Source organism: Trachinotus anak, unplaced genomic scaffold (assembly GCF_046630095.1).
Source record: "Trachinotus anak isolate AG129_WGS33_773 ecotype Australia unplaced genomic scaffold, CSIRO_AGI_Tana_v1 ptg000002l, whole genome shotgun sequence".
Taxonomy (NCBI): domain Eukaryota; kingdom Metazoa; phylum Chordata; class Actinopteri; order Carangiformes; family Carangidae; genus Trachinotus; species Trachinotus anak.
In genome coordinates this window covers 10,430,498-10,447,212 of record NW_027273853.1, presented here as the reverse complement: position 1 = coordinate 10,447,212, position 16,715 = coordinate 10,430,498, and the positions used below count along the sequence as shown (strand labels likewise).

The window sequence follows — 16,715 nt, the reverse complement described above, 5'->3', positions numbered from 1 at the left end:
GGCTTTTTTAGTGAGGGTTACAAAAACAGAGTAAGGATACCAGCAGTGCAACCCTCCAAGCCAAGGTAAGAGTTCATTACTACATACACACAGGGGGCTGGGGCTGTTAAACTCTCGCCAGTTTGTTCACCAACTCCCCCACCCACAGGCCCCTGCAAGCTGACGAACAGCCACGATAACCATTTCCATCCCAGTTAAATCCTAAAGCCCAGTAAAGCTTGAGAATCATGCAGCTTACGGCTCACAGAGCCTCCAACTCAGAGAGGAATTGAGATGAAGATCCGGGCTGCCTGCACAAAGAGGAAGTTTGCGTTTACTTCCCTCAAGATGCTCCCGTCAGTTTAAACATTATGAGTGCACTAGAGTTGCAGTCAAATCAAATTAAAAGACTGACAGTGCAGTGAAATGTTAGAGGTTATTGCAATGACTAAAGCTGCAACAAATGATTTTTTTCATTATTGATTAATCTGCTGATTATTTTGTCCATCACGAGATTTATCATTTGGTTTATGTTTAAAAATTGTGAACTTGTACATAGGATACCTTTCCTAGACCTATCTACCCTAATCAAAGAGACTCCTGGTATGTTTACCAAAGTATGGCAGTTACAACACTTGTAGCACAATAAATATACAAGTTTATTTGATGTGTTTTTTATGTTACTACAGCTGAAACACTTTGGGGATCACTGCTGTGCTGTAATAAAACATATGGTGTAATATGGTATAATATTTTCCACAAGACATTGAATGTAGAAATATGTGGCCGCTGTTGTCCTATAAGTCAAACCAGCCACTTAAACACGTGCTAAGAACACATCTGCTAACCATTTCTAGGCCTCATTTCAGTTTTGCTTAAATACCACAGAGCAGTAGGTTGTTCTATATATTTGTGGAAATCAGACTCTGTAGCAAAGATCACTTTAGCAGTGATCATCGCCACAAGGTCTTTAACAGAGGGAATTGTCCTCTACCTGGAACATTAGCGGTAATTGGGAAGATATGTCCTTAATATGCCCTCATCTTGACCCTCCTGCCTGTTTAAGACTCATGCATCTGCTTAGTGTGCTGACAAACAATGTGGTAAACATCTGAATGCAGAAGATACACAAGAAGTGGGAACAGATTTCTTTTTGCACAATCAGACCAGATGCAACTTCGTTACAAAATGAAAACCAGCGGAGGGCATTTGAGTTTGGACTCCTCCACAATAAAACTCCTCTTTTAAAATAACCATTTTGCTCATATGCACAGAAACCTAGGCCACTTAACAACTGTCTATACATTACATAGGAATGAAAATGAAAAACAAAAACGTTGACACAACATATGAGCCCCAATAAAGAAATATGATGAAAAATTGGGCAGAGGGACACTTGGATCTGTGCCTGGTAGTTACAACATCGGTTCAGCCCAAACTCTGAGGCCCAGTGGGTCTGGTTCCAATCGCTGATGGTTTTCACTGCATACCTTCATGACCACACCCTGAAAAGCTAACAATTATATTCACACACTGCTCTGAAACTCAGACGATGGTGGTGACAGATTGATTCCAGAACTAAATATTTTTATTTGGAATATTTGAGGCAAAAAGTTGTTGTTTTCAACTTTGTTCAAACATGGTAACACAGCACTGAAAAGGCTGGTAAAACGACACAAGGCTGAAACGACACATTTGCTTCCTTTGTTTACGAGCACAAACATGTGGGTCACATTACTTGACAAAAGTATAAACAAACATGGAGAAAGATGGCATGACTGCTGCCCAGTTTATATCCAAGCTCTGGTGCTATTTTATTTCACAACTCTGCCATGGCTATGTCAACTGTTGCCATTATATAGCCAAAATCTCTCCAAGTGTAAGCTAAGTGTAAAAGAAAAAGAAAAATGGTTGCTTTATCTGGACTAGACTCCAAAACACATGACATGACCTTAGAGTTTCCCACAGTGTTTTATAGCAGAGGTGGGCCACCTTGCCTGAAACAAAGACCATATTCACTAAAATATTAAAAATTAAAAAAAATTTAACAAATAACCTTCAGAGAGAAAGAACAGAAGCCCCACTTTACACAACAAATACTATACATGTAATGAAATGGTATTCAGTCCATTAACAATTAAATAAATTGATTACAAGATAAAATGTTGAGCTCTGGTCCAATCCAGTGTTTCTAAAATGACCAGGAATCTTTAGAAAAATTTTAAATATTTACGGTCAATGTTACTCTAACTGCAATATTTTAAAATAATGGAATCAGCACTTTAAGAATCAATATCATATCATTATTCTAGTCAGCGATCCCTAATTAAAAGGTACATTTGACTTTCAAATAATAAGACAATAATGTTTTGATCTTATACAGGCTATTATGTGCATGCTAAATCACTTACATAAGGTCAGTCTAATGATCCCCAAATGTAAATGTTAAATGCATGTTATGGAACATAAAAACAATAGGATATTAGCATTAATGTATAGTTTGTTTCCTGTGCCAACTACAAAGGGCATAAATCAATATGTACAGCTACACACTGACAACAGCGGTAGTTACTAATTTGGTACCACAACAGTCTAAGGATGAGCCGAGATTTGCAGCAAAAAAAATCAAAAAACCTTGTTATAGTAAGTTAGATAAAATTAAATAGAGTCCTCCAGCAGGTTTTCTCATCAATCAAATTCCTCCCGGGAGAAAGAAAAAAACAAGTCTTGTGTTGTAAATTATGTCTTTTTCAGAACAAGTAACTAACAAACTGTGGTGATGCCAAACATTGGACTTGTAATGAGTTTACATTCCAGTGAACGTAGGAGCTGCGGAGGCCACAGACTATTTAAGAGCAAACATTGTTTGACTTAAGCTTAGCAATAATCGTGCTCCATTGAAAAATGAAGCAGAAGAATGAAAGTCAAGACACAAATGTTGCACAATGTAGCATATAAAATCAGAATGCAACAGCACGTTATAGCAAATTCCTCCACACAGGAAGACGGTAGTCTGTGTATTTGTGGATTTGGCAGAGGGCTGTACAGGAGCAGCAGGGCAGGTGTCCCACTGGGTTACGAGAGCCAGAAGCCTTGCATCTGGATCATTTCCTCAGCCCAGAGGGCCTCCACACTGGGACCTCCTCGTAAAGCTGCACATGTGCCAGTGAACCCCAAATCCCTCTGAATCCTACATCTACATATATGTATGCCTCTATGCGTTGGCTGTGGTGATAGCAGGTAACAAGCTGTGACAAACTCACATCATCACAGAGGGAGAAGAAGCAGTGAAAATGACTCTGCTTTTTGTCTCTCACACTGTCAAATATGCTCACACTAATGGCCACAGTGCCTGAAAATGTGTTTGTGCATGAGGCACAAAAAAATGGTTTTATCGTTCGTATTCTTCGGCAGAGCAGGGGGTGACTGATGGCGGCAGGATTACTGGAGCAGTGGAGGATGAAACCAGGATAAAGAATTCTCAACTGTGTGAGTAAGACTTCTGTCCACTCTAAAAACCTCCTTTCCACGCTGGTTCACTCTAAGCTTGATACTACCTGGACAAGTAGTTGAAAGATATCCTTTGAGGAGATATCCTGCCTCTGAGTGAGTCCCAAGAGGAAGCCAAGAGGGACTCAAATGTGGAAAAAGGGGGTTGGACATTTTCCAGTCTCGTGAAAATGCAGCAGTGCTTTAAGAAACATTCCTGCGATCGACTGAGGGAGCCACAAGCGAGGAGATGTCAGGAGAAATCATGCTTGGCTCAACACTAAAAGCACTCAGAGAAATGAGATTTAATCTGCTGAGCTTACAGAGTATTAGCCAGATGTAAACAGTCAGTACCAGCTGTGAGAAAGTTAACTTCCACAGCTCTCCTGCTTGGAAAAACAATGCATAAAACATCAAACATTGCCAATGACAGAAACTCTGCAAACACAGATATTTAAAGGCCAGAATTAAACTTTCACAAGCTGGAGACGCTGCAGTTGTGGGAATGAGGCGGTTAAGGGTAACTGGCCACACTGAAACACTTTCTCTCAGAGAATACTCTGCCTCCAGGCCCGAGCTGTGGGAAAGGGAGTTTATGCAATTACATCACATTGATTTATGGGAGACAGAGGAAAGATGGGGAGAGGATGGAAACTGAGCTGCTTGGAGGCGGTCCAAGATTAGGTCCCCAAAGAAACACAAGTCAATAGGTTTATACCACAAAACATGATGGATCTGAGACAATTGTGTGGGGGATGAATGTGGTCAGGGAAGTGCTGGCAACACGGTGAGGTCAAACCTATCTTAAATTATTGGTTTTGATTCAAGACTCAAAACACAAAAGTATGAGAACAGCCATAATTGTAATGCAGTGGCTTCTCGATGAACCTGCTCATGGAGCACATACAGATAACAAGTTCAGAATAGCAATGACACCACTGCTGAGCTTGCTTTCAATTCTCTCTACTCTAGGGAACTGATGACAACTGTCTTGCTCGAGCAGATGCTTCTGATGCTGCCTTGAGTATTAATTGGGTTATAGTGATGACATTGTGAGTAACGCGCCCAAGCGTGCACTGCAACGTTAGCGCTGTAGCATATCTCGATCAGCGCACCACAGCCTAACAAATAAACAGCCCATTTAGTGCTCTCCGCTTCTGTAAGAGGACCACCGGAGGGACCACAGCTGGGATGTTTATAAAGAAACACATTACGGCTAGTCTGCTTATTTAAACATTTACATATGACAAGCACAAACCTTTACATGACTTTAAGATATTTTAAAAAATGCAAAAAAAAAAAATCTTCCACTTGTCTTGGAGATGCACGTACAGCAGACCTGTGAGCTGAAGCAGAGCGACTGTGTGACTGAAAAGCTAATCATGGGTAGAGGTACAGAAGCTTTCATAAAATTGCCCTGGATGAAGATTACAGATTGTGAAAGCCTTATGCAAAAGCCAAAATCTTTTCAGGAGTTCTGTTCTATAGTATTTATATAAATAAAATCCAGACTGAACCACAAACAACGTATGAGCCTACATGAGGAAGGAAAATAACTCATTAATTTTCACGGCACAAGACTTGTGTTGATACCAGCACAAACGGTGAAGCTATGAACAAACCAGGAAATAACAGAAGATATTGAGTGAGTGAGTGATGAAGTTCCACCACTGGTTATCTGAATTTTGCTAATGATTTCAAAATGATTTTCTATGATGTCGTCAGTTGGTTGTTTACAGCAGGTCCACATCCGTTTTCAACTACGTCCTCAATTCTGCACATTGACCATATAGAGTCCAGCCATATACTTGGTTTTGACCTAGTCTTGTTAAACTTTTCAAAATCTCCAGCTGTCTGCAAATTCTCAAGCCTCTTGGAAACATAAGAGACCTTTGGTTCAGGCCAAAAGCAACAGAATAAATATACACACATGAATCGCTGGCCAAATATTTAAAGAGGGTGTTTTGAAAGCTCACAGTATAGACTGGCTTATCAGGGGTGGGTGAGTGTGTGAGGTGAGGGGTGGGGGGGTTACTCTAGATGTGGCAAATATATGGAAAGCTTATCCAGAGATGTTTTGAGTAAGAAAAGGTTGGACATATGTTCCCTATTAGATAAAAAAAACAGCTTGTCCAATTCCAAACTGCCTGCAGAGATAAGCAAAAGTGGTTTTCGGTAATTGCTCACAACATTGGCTTTCCTCTCCTTCATTGTTTCTTTTGTGCATCACTATAAAGTCATGAGATGAAATGAAATCATGTCCGGTTATTGACTGAGACCAAATTTTAAAGAGAAAACTGTAATCTGCATTAATTTCTTGTTTTGTCATCTGTCCAGTTAAAGCACCAGTTGTTGTTGACAGAGCAAGCCAAAAGAACCTCTACACATCCAGGGGCTTTCAGAGACACCCACAAAATTACTTTGGCTTCAGAACTAGCGCTGAGGCATTTCACATGGGATCCGACTCCTGCCAAATGTTATCGGGAAAGATGATCTGGGCCTGTTTCTCCGGGGTGCAAACTCCTCAAGAAATGCCTGAGCTGCCTGTTTTGTCCTCAAACACTTCACAGTTTTGAGCGTCACACACAGGTGGTCAATATTAGGCTGGACGACTTTGCTGTTGTCCTGTCGTCCTGATGTGGGACAGGTGACAAACCAGTGGGAAGCCATCCAAGATCATCACTGAGAAAAAAGAAAACCCTCAGAGCGTCTGTCCTCTTTTTAACACTTAAATCAATCAACACTGCAGCCAATTTATTTTCACATACTGGCATGCCTGCCCAGCCTGTGCTATCTCTGACAAACACATGTGAAGGTTATGCCTGGATTCTACTGTCAAAAGTTAGGACTGAAATACATTTTCATGAAAATATCAAACTCCTTTAACATTTTTCAAATGGTTAAACAGTGGCTAGCTCTCTTTTGCGGTGGATTCTGCTTTTGCCCTAAGCTTCAAAGAAAGGAAGGTGCAGTGAGGTGCGGATTAAGGAAAAAAAAGGGAATTATGCTTCATGGTGCCCATGTGGTTACCATAATAACTTTTTGCAAAGAAATTTTACAGGGAGGAAAATAGCTCTTTAACTTATAAAGATGTCTATTTTTATTCCTCTCCTCTTAGAAAACCATATTTCTTAAGAATCCCTTGTGGAAGTTGATCCACTGAGTTCATTAAACGCAGCACATTCCCTTCAAAGTAATGGTAGCGCGGTTTGCTTGTGACCGTAACACATAGGCTGGTGTTGACCGACTGTTTGCCCCAAGGACAGAGGCCGTGTTTTAGTGCAGTGACCCATGAATGCTGCCTCGAGTAGCACGCTTTTAAAGTGGTGGTGGGCTAAAAATTTCATAAAGCACCATCAAAAAATCATGAGACTCTGTGAGGCGCTTAGTCTTTGCTGTCTAATTGTTTTCCCCTTTGAGAAATAAAAATAACTGTCTACAACATGTACATCTGATCTGCTGTTAAAAGCCAATTACTCAGTCAGACAGGAAGTGAATTCATCACTATGAGAAACAGTCCAAGAACCATCACTGAAATCTTCCCACAGTCTGGTCTGGATGGCTGAAGGATGCTGGGTCGCTTGAACGACCACAGTTGGCTTTATTGCTATGCTGTAAGCCACAGTTCAGCACCTTTTTGTGCTGCAGTTTTCAACCACGAGTGATATATTGCTGTGGTTGTGGGCAATAAACAGAAAAAAGCACACCTGTATCACTCAAGAGGACTTTATATGGCTCACCCTCAGGTGAGAAAACATAACATAACCACACCAGAAGTGCAAATAGACGGATGACCCTCACCTACTCTGCTACTAGTTTATAAGTCTCTAAACATTTTCAGTTTCTTCTCTTTAACAAGCTGAAGTGAAATGCACGCGTCTATCTCAGAGGCTTGTGATCCTGGCAGGAGAGTGATCATTAGCCGGCCCTTCCCCCAAGCTTCCCCAGGTAGAGGCTGGAACCCACTGTGGATTTTTTTTAATCAAACACTGATCTGTTCCCCTGATGCTGTGGAGGCTGACAAGGAGCCGATATGTCTAATAGACGCGTGGAGAGTCTTGTCCTGTGGGAGGGACTCTAACACTGCCGTTATCCCGCAGGAGCAGTGGGGAGCAGTGCTGTGGACAAGGTGTGTGGGCTTCAAAGGAAGCAGAAAGCAGCCAGCCTAGCGGAAAGAAAAATGCCAGGGCTTTGTAAAACGTACTAACCCCTCATACTGGCATTATATTTGAATACATGTGTACATTATCAGAGAGAAAGAAGGGAGAAGGAGAATCACATTAGCCCAGTTATGTCTACGACAACATTCACTTCTAAGTTAAAATAAAGAAATCTCTGCTTAGCAAAGGTTTTTCTGAACCATGTTTACCAGTTGAATGCAAAACATTTAGCCTAGATTCAAGCAGATCCATATACTGTAAATATAAAACAACCCCAGATCTTGCTGAGTTCTGCCAGCAGCACCGAGGCTGCAGGGGTGTATGTGTGGGAGAGCTTGATGTACATTTGTGTTTGTGTATTTGAGGTTTGTACGGTTATCACTGACTGCAGACAGCAGATTCAGATGCAAACCCAAATCAAGCTCAAAATAAATCTCTTTGAGGTACTCTATAATTCAGCCACGCTGGAAAAGCCGAGACAGCAAACAAGGCTACGTCATATTTACCAACCACCAGTCCTCCCTGTGTCCATAAATCTGATGTAACTGCACCATCTCGACTTCATTTCAAGATTTCCAATCATCATCTATCCATGAGAAAGTGAATTAATGAGCAAGCTTCAACACTCAACATGTATTTAATTTGTATAAAGTGATAATGGGCTAATTATCTGGGTCACCATTAACAACCTCCTGTCCATCGCTACAATAATTTGTGCCATTTAAATTACCAAATCAATTTGTGGTGAGAGCAAGTGTTTGTATTTCCGTGTAACAATTATCATATCACATTAAACTGTGTGGTCCATTGTCAGTGATTAAAAATAAACAGGATATTTACAGAGGCTCAGATCCCCTTTAGGCAGAGGAAATAAATATGCAGAGCTGAGTATGTAATAAAATAGGACACATTATAAAAAGCCCAGATGACTAATGAGGGTATTCTTGTAAAGCTATATTCTCTCATTCCAGAAAATTGGATAGAAAGAGCAGGAGCACTCAAGGAGGAGAACCTGGGACTTAGAGAAGGAGAGAGAGGAGAGAGAGGTGGAGCAGAGGAGAGCTGGGACACAGTCGTGGCTGGGGCAAGAGAAAAAAGGAAGACCAGAAGCTGGGAGAGAGTCCCATTTCATCAGAAAAATGCCTGAGTCAGGAGACGGGAGAACCATTAGGCCCAATGAGTCAAAGGGAGAGGCTGTAAAAACAGATCTGGGCTGAGCTCGGCTCACAGTACCAACCCTGAAAACCAGCCACTAATACAGCAGAGCAGTGGCACACAATGAGGTGAAATGGTTTTTATGAAGTGTTTCTCCTTATGAGTGACGACTGATGTTATACATACTTCTGCAAAGGTACATGTAAATTCTATTTAGACTGATAAATCCACTGATAATAGCTTATTGCAGATAAATCAGTATGGGTGTATATGTTGGCCAGTAGATCACGAGGGATTGCATAACAGAAATGTCAAACTAGGTTTGAGGTCATTTGGCCATCACTGACAAGTAGACTTTTACACCATAAAATGTTGTGCTCAGTATCTTGGTCACAATCTAAAAAAAATAAAATAAAATAAATCTTAGGGATGTGTATCAGGTCAAGTATCTGTTTGTATGTGATATATGTTCACGAAAAAATGTGATTTTGGTAACAATAGGTTCCAGAGAAGCTGATGTATACTAGGGCTGCAACTAAAGATCATTTCAATCATTAGTAATCTGCCAGTTATTTCCTCAATTAATTGCTTAATCACTACTTCCTAAAGCCCGAGATGACAAGCTTGTTTTTTTCTGACAAACAGTCTGGAAACCAAAGACATTTGACTCACACTAAAAACCAGCAAACCCTCAAAGCTGGAAGAAGATAGAACATGGTAATATTTGACATTTTGACTAGAAAACTTAAGAAAAAAATTTGTTGATTAATCAGATAAAGTTGTAGATTAATTTCAACATTGATTATTAGACTTATCATCTGTACTGTAAGTCAGACAAATGACAAAGCCTGTTCGAAACTGGACCTGAAGCAGACTCGAAATCTGCTAAATGCATGTTGGCTTGTGTGCAAATGGAGAAGCATGTACCAGCTGTAACTTGGACTCTATTCACAACTGTGATACTCTTTATCCACCACACATCTTCTCCTCACATTGTGCGCACAATCCTCCACTTGTGTTGATAAATAATCTGAACATTCAGTCTTTATCAAAATCCATGACAGGAACCAAGTAATTTAAGCAAGAAAAAAAGGCAACAAGTGAGTCTCACATGACGTCTTTATCAATAAAATGTTGACATTTTGCCCAAATATTATCTATAGTGAAAAGCTCCAGTGTTGGGCAAACAATCACACATCCATAAAATGAGCTCTTCCTCCCTGGTGCTATTTGATTAGCACCCAGCTTCTTCCTGCCCAGTGTGCCAGCAATGCTGAACCTGATGTGAGTCAACCCAGTGCTATTGTGTGAATTTAAAAGAAATGATTGTTCATCCGGCAAACAAATGCCTTCATTTCAGACAGAAAAAGCATAAAGCTTTGTGGCACTCTGCTGTTTCTTTTGTATAACTTATCTTAGGCAGAAATGTGCTTAAACTTCAGCATCATTCAGTGGATCAGAGTTGTGCTCCAGTCTCTCTGAAGCCAGGCAGGTAATCTCCCCACACATTAGCCCCGTGTCACATACCTATCAGGCCCAGACTCCTGGCCAGCCTAAGCCCCTCTCTGAGCTTTGACTACATCTGGGGGATAAAAAGAGCACAAGGTGATGAAGAAACCTGCCAGCAAAAGCGGAGGGATTAACTGACTGCTCTCGCTCTGTGTAATGACCAGTGGGTCCTCACCGGCAGCCTTTAATGGACACCTGAGTGTCACAGTTTATTCGTTCTGAAAAACATTATGTGGAGGAAAAGATGGCTGGGGGGATTTCACGATAGATGTGATTTAAACATCCTGAGATGAGTCCGAGTGCGCCTTTGGCTAAACGCCTACCAAGCTGTGAGCCTGCCTGAGTGCCTCCTATCTGCCGAGCTCAGCTTGTCAAATACATACCTTTTACCTCATTACCTGCTCAGCACAGCCATTATTGAGGGAAATGGGGTGAATGCAAGATAACCACAAAGAATTCTTGGGTTGAGCACAAACAGCCTGCCTGCTTCCTCCTGATAAAAAGGAAGCGCAAGCATAAAGAGGCCCCTCAGCTTCCTGCTCTTGGTGAACTCTGGGGCCGCCAGCTGCCCCGCGCTTAGGTCACTCACTACTTCCTGGCCCATATGGAGGCACGCAAGGGACAAAAGTATGCATGAATATGTGACTATTACTGGATTATGCAGCATTTTCTCTTGTGTTTATGCATGAAACTGACTAAAAGCTTGACGTAAGGGGTTAAGAGTGAGTCCTGCCATAATTACCGATGGCTTAGGTTTTGATTTATAATGTCTGAGGTGACAATTTATTTTAACATTTATCATTTATAAGCAGTATATAAATATGTAATGAATAGTTATTGCATACAACGGTGTAGTTGTAGACATGTGTAAGGTCTTTAGAACGTAATTATATCTCCTCCTGTGAGGAATTCATAAGTGGAAGCTTGTACATGAACTGATAATGAATGACAATATAATATAAATATGCCTTCATAATAGAAGTTGAAGTTGTACTGTAACTACATTATAATGTGTTGGAAGAATTTATGTACGAGGCCAACTTATGAATGATAAATTAGGGAATTTAAGTAATATGTTGCCTTTGCAGCACTGGATTTCACCCCTTTATAGCATTACCATAACAGCTGATGTTCAGACTGTGTCGTGCTTTGGTTATGCTCCTGACAGTAATTTCACTTGTATGACAGAGCAGGGATGGGAAGCTCCACCTTGCCTCATTACTGAATATGAGACGATGTCATGCAGTTGCTTTATTTTGTTCTTTCATTCCCTGACAGAGAGCAACAAACAGGAGCAGGAGGTTTGCAGTGGCTTTGCTAGTTGTGTGTCACTGAAAAGGAGAAGATATGCGGCTAGAACAGCGACACTATATTTTGGCATTGAAAATAGAATTTGACATTGAAAACAAAAACTTGAACTGAAAAACATTGTATTGGCACCGAAATAAGTATTGGCACTGAAAAAGGTTCCACTGAAAAATAAAAAACAGGCATTAAAAAAAATACATAATATTATTATCTTATTTCATTTTGATATTTTTTTTATTATGATGTGTTTTTCAATGTCAATATTCAGATTTTTTTCTTCATGTCTGTCTTTTTTCAGTGACTGTTTTTGTTTTTCAGCCTTTAATGAATGTTATGCTGTTTTGGCAGAGGTCCGCTGGAACAAGTGCTAACAATGGCTAATACACGTCAGTTAGCTAACCTGTGCTTCACAACCTGGTCATCTCCTCCTGCGCCGTTTGTTTTGGGGTTTCAGCCAATACCTCTGCTCATGTGACTGCAATGAATTCTGCTCTGCTGCAGTTTTGAGTGCTGAATATTTTTGCGCTAGCACGTTGATGAGAGTTGTGCTGCAGCAGTAACACTGGCCTCAAACTCCTACTAAACAAAAGACATCACAGGGCGGGAGACTCTATTAACCAGAGGTTAGCTAGCTGACTTGTATTAGCTTACGTTAGCGCTCATTCCAGCAGACCTCTGCCAAAAGTACACAACATCACTTAAAAGTTCATTTTAATCCAGACCAGTCCCATGTTTAAAAAAAAACAAACAAACATAAAAACAAACAAAACGCAGACATGTGCAGAGAGAGGCAGACTTACCTGCTGTCCAGGAGTTCCTGGTGAACTTGTGTAAGCCACTGTGTAGCTATGTGGCCCTGTCAGGCCACTGAAATAAAAAAATAATAATAAAAAAAACACACACTCCTTGCTCTTCCCCTCAATGCCATTGTTTCATCTTTCAGTCCATGTTTTGTTTTCAATGCCAAATTTTATTATCAGTGCCAAAATTTAATCACTGTTCATTCTCAATAATCTCCACCAGCATCAGAAATTAGTAGAAGACATAATAAAACCAGTTTCCATTCAAATTCAGCACAATTTTATCTGAATTACCAGGAAAATCTGCCCTCCCATTAACGCATGTTTCCTTGCACTGATGTTATGAAAATATTAGGATTTGAGATGGACATTCTCCATTCGGGTGCCATGAAACCACCCCTCAAACAAATGAAAATGATGTGGAAAATGAGATGGAAATATGTTATTTATGTTTGTGTCATAGATTCATTTGAGAAATGCTACACTCTCCTCATTATTCCTCGCAAATCTGATGTTTACGTCTGCTGCGATTTTTCATCTCTTCAATGGAGCAGAACTTCGGTCGACATTAATCATGTATGTCATGATTAATTTGTTGACTCTTCCCATTGTGATTAGGCACTTTTTGCTTTAATCGATAAACCAAATTTTCCACATCGCCAAGCTTTAACAAACAACTAAAAATCCAGTTTTCCGCAGCCACCAAACCAGGCTGGTTTATATGGGTCTGAGTTTTGATATGACATGACCATTACCTAAAAAACTGTCTTCAGCAGAGAACATCAAACCACACTATTTGGACATTCAGCGCTTACAAACCATAGAGCAGACAAATATAATAACATACACCTTTGTGTCTTTTAAACAGCTGATGAAAAATGCACCTTTCCGAGAGTAAATTATTTCTGCCTGCTGAAAAGCAAATTTCATTTTCTCATGTCTCCTGACAACAAAGATGCTGAACCCATTACTGGCTGAGGCCTCTGCATCACACACATTAAATGAAGGGTCCTCTAGCAATCGAAAAAAGCAATTTTCTCATTGAGCCAATAGATACTCCATTTAGTTCCGGGCTCTCTACGGACCATTGCTGCCGTACCGGGGCTGATACAGGGGAAAGCGAGTGTAGAGCGATGACCCAGCCTCGTTTTCCCTCTGCCTCGCTGCTCTGAACCCATCGATATAGATGCAGACACGCTCTGCAGGCAGGATGAAGAAAATGAAGAAGAGAAGGGAAAGGGACAAGAGGAAGAAGAATAATAGATAAGATGATGCAGAGAGGGAGATGGTTAGAGAAGGAGGAGGGAAACTGTGGTGAGGCAGGATGAATCAGAGATGAAAAAATCCGCGTCTGTGATTAGAAAGGCCAAAAAAGAAAAAAGGAAGAAAAAAATGAGAGAGCAGAGGCAGAAATCGGAGGCACCCATGTGGAACTGCAGATTGATTAATCTCAGGCCTTTAATGAGCAGTGCTTTGCCAGGCCAGGCGGCATCAAGTCAGTCACCCCGTCCCTCTCAGCAGGAGCTGCCATACACTGCAATTCACACTTTTCTATCTCTGCCAAGGAGAAGCAGTGAACTCACAACACACACTCATACATATACACACGCACTCACACACAAATATACACGCACTTTCTCTCCATCTCACACTTCCACACTTCCATTTGTTTTTGCTGTTCGTTTCTTTGCTGGCACTGTGAATGTGTGATTAAGAGCAACACATTATCAGAGGCACTGATCACCAGTGGCAAGTCTCACACCAGGTGTTCTGTGTCTGGAGGTGGAATAAATACCAGCTTGGCTCGATGGAGATTTGAATCCACTCTAACATGCTCCCTCCTAATTGCTATCCTCTGCAGCCTGCCGAGGAAACCGAAAGCATCGTTGCTGACCTTTATTCCCTGTATAAATTACACTCTAGGTTTACAAACCCTGTTGTTTGCATTTGTACTTGTGTCCTGCAGACATCACTTCTGTGTCTGAGCAACTAAACTATTTCCCAACACTCATGTGAATCAAGCTGAGGAGAGAAAGGCTTCAGGCGAAGTTTAGTCATTCATGTTGGCAGCTGTTCCAAAAGCATCAATACTACTGTTTCTTTTTTTTTTTTTTTTTTGACAAGGCTAATGTTCATCCACAACACAGTGAACAAGCACGCCTCTGTTTTCAGTTTGTGTGCTTCTCTCTCCCTACAAATCTCCCAATCATTTAGGTTTGGGAGAAAGCAGAAAAGGGTGGAACAAAGAGGCTGACAAAGAAAAGAGAGGAATCTTTACATGATGCAGCAATATAGCAGCTGAGGCCGTTAATCATGACAGAAGCTGATTTGTCAGTCTGTCCGAGCCGCTGGGGCGTGATATGATTCTTTTCTCCTCTTTCCTCACACACTCTGGCCGCCTCAGGGAGATGGAGAGCCACAGTGACTGCTTGTGACTTTAACTTGAGGCAAGAAAATCCAGCACCACACACACACACCTGGACACTGGTGTGTGTTAATGGGTCCCTGGGAGCCTATCTCCTCTGGCAAAATCCGATTATAACCTGATTTCCAGGTGTTACTGTAACCGGAAGAATGTCTTTTCTCGAGTTTTGTCTGACTTTTTACTCTGTATCTGCACTTTTTCAGCTGCTGGTGTCCTGGTTGAGCATCAGATTTCTCTCTGATAACATCACCATGAAATTTGCTTGGACATTTGCAGAGTCACACGCTCAGCTCTTTACAAACCAGCTGACTGTGCCCTCAAAAGTATTGACTTTTCCATTCCAGACAGAGGAAGAAGGTGGTTTTGGATGATGCATCCCTCTGATTAATGAAAACCGACAGTGAACTTCTGCCCTACAGCAGAGGTAGCGCCCAGAGACGCCCATCTCGTGACCCCCATACATCTCTGCCCCCCCCCCCCCCCCCCCCCCCCCCCCCCCCCCCCCCTCGGTTGTGGCTGGACCCCCGTGGGAAGGATGCCAGCCTAAAGACTGACACACATCGCTCGGGATTGCCCCTGCTGTCATGTTTCTCATGGTGTGATCTAGACTCTAGATGTTAAAACCTGTAAATTAAACCACATTTCCCATTGATTCAGCCTTTGTCGTCCCTTAAGCGATAGATAGCGACCTGAGCTGAGGGCAACTTAAGTCTACATGGTATATATAATAACAATGTGTTAAACGACTCAAACTGTTAGACCGAGCTTTCGCTTCTTTTTTTACGTTATTACATTTCTCTAACAAAATGTTAACGCGGTTCCTCCAACTCAACTAAACAGAAAGTGTAACTTGCAACAACAAAGTGAGCTGAGAATCAAACGCTGCGCACATTAGACACGATCCTGTGAATAACGAGCTGTCCAACAAAGAGTCACGAAAACAAGCGAGGCATTCACTTGAACTGCAGTCATTTCTCCTTCGTTTGAACCCACAGCCTTCAAGTTTGGGGGCACTTTCCAAGAGCAGTGACATGTTCTTACCTCAAAACGCAGCTCAGTGCCGAAACCTCTGGCTGTGGCGAGCTGCGCCCCTGCGAAAATGTCAGTGAGCAGGGAAACCTGGGACTGTCGGATGGAAGTGTTAAAGTAAAACAACAACAACAACAACAACAAAAGATGCTGGGGGATGTCCACGGAGGTGAGTTGTGCCCTGCAGCGTCCAACTAATAAAATCCACCGCTCCGGGATCTGCGAGCCCAGCGTGGAGCAGCGCGCAGTGCTGAGCGGAGACTGGTGCGCACACAGTTTGGTGAACTCACCGAGGCTGAGCGGCGCATCCCGCTGCCTGCTCTGCTGCGAGGGGCGGAGACTCTCCGCCGGCGACGTACACGCCTCCGGCTTCACCCTCCACCATTGTCAGTCCAGACCCAGCTGGAGCTGCACAAACTCGGTGTTATTTTTATTGTTGAAAGCCAAATGTATCATTCTGTATTCTTAAGCAAAGGACTAAGAAGTTAAACTGTCGGTCTTATACATTTCATCATTTGTTTATAATAATTAGATTATATTTATATGATATACATTTTCACAATTTGTGCTTTTTACTTTCTCTATACTTCATGACAATTCTCTTAATGTGTGACCTGTATTTTACCCCTCAAAATAATTAAATCAATGCCTGTGTAAATCACCCTTGTCGCCTGTGACAATGTTAAATAAAGTTACAGACACACCCACAGCAAAACACCTAACTCCTTGCAACAGAATGCCTTTTACCAGTGCAACAGACAGAAGTTCGCCCTATCTATCTAAATTAGATGCAATTAATTCTTCTTGATGGGGCCAGTGAGTAGGGTTTAAGGGGATCTTTTGGTAAAAATGGAGTAGCCT

The 16,715-nt window shown here is 41.6% G+C and overlaps 1 protein-coding gene across 1 annotated transcript in view; it reads right to left on the bottom strand.

Moving 5' to 3' along the window:
* The window catches only part of tspan18b (tetraspanin 18b), a 33,330-nt gene extending 17,178 nt beyond the window's left edge, over window positions 1-16,152 (bottom strand). The window contains exon 1 of the mRNA XM_071495700.1: window positions 15,867-16,152. The gene's annotated coding sequence lies outside the window, so the exon portion shown is untranslated. The remainder of the gene's footprint in view (window positions 1-15,866) is intronic.
* Window positions 16,153-16,715: the final 563 nt, after the last annotated feature.